General features: G+C 45.8%; 1 protein-coding gene across 11 annotated transcripts in view; it reads left to right on the top strand.

Moving 5' to 3' along the window:
* The first annotated feature begins 1,596 nt into the window (after positions 1-1,596).
* TENM1 (teneurin transmembrane protein 1) overlaps positions 1,597-6,000 on the top strand; it is a 392,346-nt gene continuing 387,942 nt past the window's right edge. For 10 of the 11 annotated variants that reach the window (XM_082208504.1, XM_082208503.1, XM_082208513.1 and 7 more), the window contains exon 1: positions 1,597-2,091. The gene's annotated coding sequence lies outside the window, so the exon portion shown is untranslated. Of the gene's footprint in view, positions 2,092-2,353; positions 2,372-6,000 lie in introns of those variants that run through there. The other variant, XM_082208507.1, reaches the window with a different exon arrangement.

Genomic DNA, 6,000 nt, shown 5'->3' with positions numbered 1-6,000 from the left:
AACCACTAATTTCAAAACTGCTGATTTTTGTTGTTCTTTCTTAGGCTGCTAGTATGATTATAATTTCAGGTGTTGCTGCATCCCTTCCTCTTTGGCACATGCTAGATAGAGGGCAGAACGACAATAAAAATATTAGGGGAACCAGATTTTCCAGACTTTTGTTAAAACTGAGATGAGGGGTTGGAAGGCAAAGGAAGGAAGAAACACTAAAAAACTTTGATTTTTGGAATGACAGATATTGAATGTCTCCTTGTATACTCATTTGCTAATAAAACACACCCATGAATGACCTAATGATAATGTTCTTTATAAATAAAATGATTGTTCAATTGGAACAATGATGCAGGCTTAAGAAATCTAAAAGGAAAGCAACAAATGATAAAAGGAGAAAGTGAAATAAGATTTTGTTGTGAAAGGCCTAACCAAGTTTACTTCCATACTTCCACCTATTCCTCATACTGAGTTGGCTGGAACCAGATAAATGTGATTCCTAGCAGCTGCAGGTGAACCCTAATGTGAACTCCTCCTGGTATACTCATCCTTAGATCTTTGGCTCCAGTGGCGATTGGTGCCCTTGGCTGATGGGATGCAAGGCAGAAGGCCAATTGTAGGTGGAGCTAGAACCAGTGACAGCTGGAGCCCTAATGGACCAGCCTCCAGAGTTTGCCAGCTTCCCATTTTTCCGCTCATTTGCTCACAAAAGATTTCTGCAAGTGTAGGAAAGGGGCCAAGGGCATTGTTGCCTTGCACCCCACCCATAGGTCTCTCCATTTATTCCTTCTTCCTCCGCCCCATTTCCAATGGTTGATCTAATCCCCAGTTAAATGGATCGGGTAAGGACGCAGTGGGAAGGTCGCTTTTCTGCATGAGGGGCACCTGGAGAGTCAGATTCAGCAGCCTGGACCCAGTGCATGGTCCGGGTTGTGGCTCTGATACGGCAGCCGTATCTCCCCAAGCCAATTGAATGCGAGGCTCAGATTTCCTCGCTCATCCTTCTCTTCCTGCGGTCGTTCTCAAGGATCCTCGGGGTCTGCCGCCGGCAGTCTTCACCTGTTGCTTTTCTCCCCAATAATCTGCGTGTTTCGCTGCACCCTCTTAGCTGACACCGCCCGTCTCCTCCCCTCCCTTCTCCTCCCTAGCGCCCCCCCGCCGCCGCCGCCGCGGAGCGTCGCTTGCCTCTTTCTTCCCGGATTCCCAGCTTAGCGGCATTTCTCCCCCTTTGCGCATTCTGTGGCCCCCACCCACCCATCTCCCAGTCTTTCGCAACCCATGAATATGGGTGTTTTCTGGGGAGAAGCAAGGAGACGGTGAAGACGGATCTGAGCAATGTGTGTGTGACAGAGAGAGTCTGGAAAATATTCCCACTTCCACCTCCCTTTTCGCCGCTTCTCATCGAATCCCCTTTCTCCCATTTTGCGCTCTGTTCCCCATCCGAAGTAAGGATCGTCTCTGGGGAAAGCCTCCCCTTCACTTCCCGGTTAGAATTGGGCTCCTCTGCCCACTTCCCTAAATCCCTCCCTCCCGCCTTCTTTCTCTGCTTTCCTCCCAGTGCACCTGCACAAGAGTCTGGCAGCAGGTGAAGGCAGAGGCTTCGGCATCGGCAGCGCGCATGTCCTTCCTCCTCTCCCGGGCATGCTCATTAGCAGCAGAGGAGGCAAACCGCTCAGAAGGGATCGGGTTCTCTGCTGCCAGTCTGCCCGGCGCAGAGCGGCTGGGTGTGCAAAGGCGAGAGAGCGAGAGCAGTGACAAGGCAGCAGACGCGGCTGGGGAAGCTTCGCGTTTCCGAAGCAGCCTGTCTGCCTTTGCGGACAAGCCGGGGTCTCCTCTCTCTGCTTTTGGCGCTGAGTCGCCCCTGCGAGGAGGACTGGGAAGGGGAGGAGGGATGATGATGCGGGCAATCAGCAGCAGCTGCATCCTCGGCTATGTGGATTTATATTCGCCTTCAGCGTAGCTGCCGCGCCGGGGAGAGGCACGACGAGGGCAGCAGCGTCGGCAGCCGGGCGCGATGGCTGGCCACCGGAGCCGCGCGGGGTGGAGGCGGCGCTGCTGCAGGAGCAGCAGCAGCAACTGAAACTTCCACTGGGCAAGCAGGTAAGTTTGGCTCGAGGGGGAGGAGGAGGAAGAAAAAGAAGAGGAGGAGGAGGGTTGGCTGGCTGGCTGGCTGGCTGGCTTGCGCGATGGAAGAGCTTGTGCGCGCGCCCTTGGAGATGCGATGGTCCCTTTCCCTCTCCTCTACCTCGACTCCGCTCTAACTGGACTTGACATGTCCGTGCGTGTGTGTCTGTGTGTGCGCGCGTGGGTCTGATGTTGCAGGAGGAGAACAACGGGAAGTCACAATCAATAAGGCTGCAATCCTGAGCTCACTTACTAGGTAGTATAACATGCTCAATTGGACGCGGTGGGGCTTGCTTTCGGCATGAATTATGCGCAGGATATGCTGTGTGTAAGTCAGCCGAGATCTCTTAAGGACACTCCGACACTTCTGCTGCTGGGATCGCGACACGCACGCGCGCACCCCATGCACACAACCGTAGCGCAAACCCGCAGGAACCTTGCACACATCTTCCAACCACCCTTGAATTGTAGGTGGAATCCCCGCTTGAAATGAATAACCGAATGTTGTACACCAGGTGGTGTAGATTGGATTCACAGTCCCTTTACTCGGACCTGGCACATGTGGATTGATGGGTGCTGTGGGTCAAGTCAAGGTGCAACAGTGTGTATTGGGGTGGTGGTGGTGGGGGAGAGTGATAATAATCCATCAAATAGTCCATGTAAGAGAATCTCACATTCATGAACATATGCTTAGTGTGATGTGCTGCATTTTTTTTAGACCCATGTGTCCAGCTTTATGTGCAGGAACAGCAACTTTTGCCTGTCGACTGGTGTGCAACTTTGGTATTGTCTGTGTTCTAACATTTGCACTTCACATTGTGGGTTTTTTTATGTGCTGCAGATTCTAAATGTGTCCAATTGCACACATATACACTGGAAAGATACGGTAATAGACTGAAGTGTATTTGATTGTCATGTTTATAATTAATTGTGCACTGTAAATTGCAGTGTGTGAGAGACGTACAGCTCTTTAAACAGATCGGTAGGCTATATACTGTATATACAACCAGAAATTATGTAGTATGTGTTTTAGCTATCTCCTAACATTTATTTTGCCTATAGGGGGTCCCCTTTGCTCACAGTTGTTGTATTATTGTCCTTTTATTACTGTAACTGTAGGTGCTATGTGTGTTCCTTTTAATTAATGTGTTTTTCTCTGGGATCTCACGTCAGAAAGATATTCCCTCTCAGGCCCAGATAGGAGTTCAGCTTTTTCATGTTATACGAGTATAATGATATTCAGCACTTGCATTTCTCTATCATCTCCCCCCTCCCAAAAAAAAAATCAATTTAAATTCTCTGTATTGCTTACAACAACCTTGTGAGGCAGTTCTTTGCTTTCATCTCCTTGTCGTGGATGAAGTGATGGGATGGTGGATTGCCTAATGAGTTCATGGGTGGAGATTTGAACTCTGGGCTTCTGGCTTTGCACTCTCATAACTGCTACACAGTGTTGGCTCTAAAGCAGACATACTGGCTTTATTTGTCTTTATTAAAAGTGTGTCACAACACAACCAAGAGCTTTTAACATCTTTAAAGTCAGCAGAAATTCAATTATTTACTGACTGGAAATTCTAACTTAGCTAATGGGAAGGAATTTGTGGATGTGCTTTACGGATGTGCTTTACTAACAGTTAAGTGAAGACAGTCTTTAAGGGGGAAAAGAGTGTTGCTTCAAGGTGTGGCAATGTATTTCTCTCCAAGTTCCAGGGTCTTTGTGAAATCCAGGTTAGGGTGAATGAGAAGGCAGCTCCTAGTGACCTCTCCTTGCCTTCATTTTCTCCTTCACCTTTCCCCAGCTGCTTTCCAGTCTTCCTGGTGATATGCTTAGCAGTTTCCTCACTCCTGGCACCTCTGGTCATTTTCACTTAACACTTGCAATCCATCAATCAACGCAGGTGCTCTCATACACTCTTAGTTTCCTGCAATTGCTTCTGCTGGGCATTGGGAAAAAAACCGTTGGGTTCATTATTTGGAAATGAATGATGATAGTAGCCGTTGTGTGTGTAGGAGGGAGAGCTTGCAGTTGTATTTTGTCTACGGTGGAGTGGAGCTCAAGAAAGCTTCAGCAGCTCTAATCAGCACCAGTAGAAGCATGTGGTTTTGATGGTGGAGTCTTTTTAATCAGACTTTCCCTTCCCCACCCCCAGAGGAAGGGGGCTTACTTCTGGGCAGATCAATATAGGACTGCACTAAATGATCATTTTATATCCTATGGTTGCAGTTTACAAATACTCAGAAATCTATCTTGGTTGTATGGAGCCCTTCTCTGCAGCTTAATTGTTGAGATGGATGACCTGTAGTGTAAATTTGTTAAGTCTTCAAGGTGCCATGAGACTCTTTGTTATAGTGTCAAAAATAAATCCAGCTGCCGACATTGCCCTGAAGACACATCAAATATGCCTGTTTTGACTCTGGGTGCATTTGCGGAAACAACGGCAAGTGTGCTTATGTGTTTGCATTTCTCTGTCTATTAATTACTTGAACTAAACAACACAGCACAGAATTGATTTCATATGTGCACCCACATCCCTAGCTGTGGCAAACAGAACAGCGTAGGAATATGAAGTACTGAGGAATATTAACAGTGAGCAAGCTAGCTACTGAATGAGGAGGAAAAGTAAATATTTTTTATTATTAGAATTTATTTTTCCATCTTTCTCCCACATGCTGTGCATCCTTTCTGAGATGCAATTCTATGCTCTGATTGTTTTCGAGTGAAGGGAAAGTATCTTGCCAGGTGAACTATGTGATGTTTTATATGCCCATCTTCTAAATACAATATACTAAATTAAAGGAGTGTCTTCAGCTTTGTAGACTAAGGTCCCATATATATATTAAGATGTACAGGATGTGTTTATAAAGCACATGACAGAAGCATTAAACAGTAGGTTTCTCCTACATGTGCTTATGATACATGGATTTAAAAACATATTTGATGGTCTTGCTCCTTCCCCTGATAGATATTAAACTGTAACTGGTAGCAGAAGTTTTGGGTTGCCCTCAAGTAATTTTTATACCTATTGAAATTAATGTACCTAAGTTAACCACATTCATTAATTTAAATGGGTTTACTCTGAGTAGGACTAGCATTGCATACAACCCTTTGCAGTCCTCTCCCCACTTTCCTGAGAGTAAGCTTCACTTAATACAGTGGGACTTATTTCTGGGTAGACCTGCATAGGATTGTGCAGTTAATGACTTGCACTACATTAAGAAGGTTGCAGTCCTCACTTCACTTACCTGGGAGTAAGCTTCATTGAGTTCAGTAGGAATGAACTCTGAGTACACACTCTTAGGATTATGCAGCATGTCCCATTGTTCAGTGGAGTTACTCTCGGAAAAATGGGAAGAGGATTCCAGCCTTTTTATTTCATACCTGCCTGCAATGTATTAAAATTGGTAAGCATAGAAAAAACCAGTAGCCTTGAACTTCATAGTAATACTTTTAGCAGTGTTTATGGCATTATTTTGTACTGCTTAGAGCAATCAGTGTAATGAGTGTAAAACTCAGGATTCCACACTCCACAGGACACTTACCTGGAAATTTTAAAAGTAGCATTAATTTTCATTGGGACAGGGAGCAAAATTCCAGCCCTTGCCCACATTCTTTGATGAGTTGTCTCAATGCACTGGATAATAAGGTTAAAAGCAAACAAACACTACCTGAACATTTCTAGGGAAATTCTCTCCCAAAGACACACAAATCTTCACAAGCGTAAAGATTTTCCAGCATCATCCATTGCCAGTATGCAGCCTGTTTGCTTTTATATCACATTATTAATTTCTTTCCCCCACCCATTCTGCACAGATACTTTGCTTCCTCCAAACCCACCTGCAATTATCATTCTCTTGCAATCCAGCTAGTAATTAGTAGAATAGATG

This window comes from Podarcis vaucheri, assembly GCF_965113315.1.
Source record: "Podarcis vaucheri genome assembly, chromosome: Z".
NCBI classification, from domain to species: domain Eukaryota; kingdom Metazoa; phylum Chordata; class Lepidosauria; order Squamata; family Lacertidae; genus Podarcis; species Podarcis vaucheri.
The sequence above is the reverse complement of the archived record's forward strand: the minus strand, read 5'-3'. Positions and strand labels throughout refer to the sequence as shown.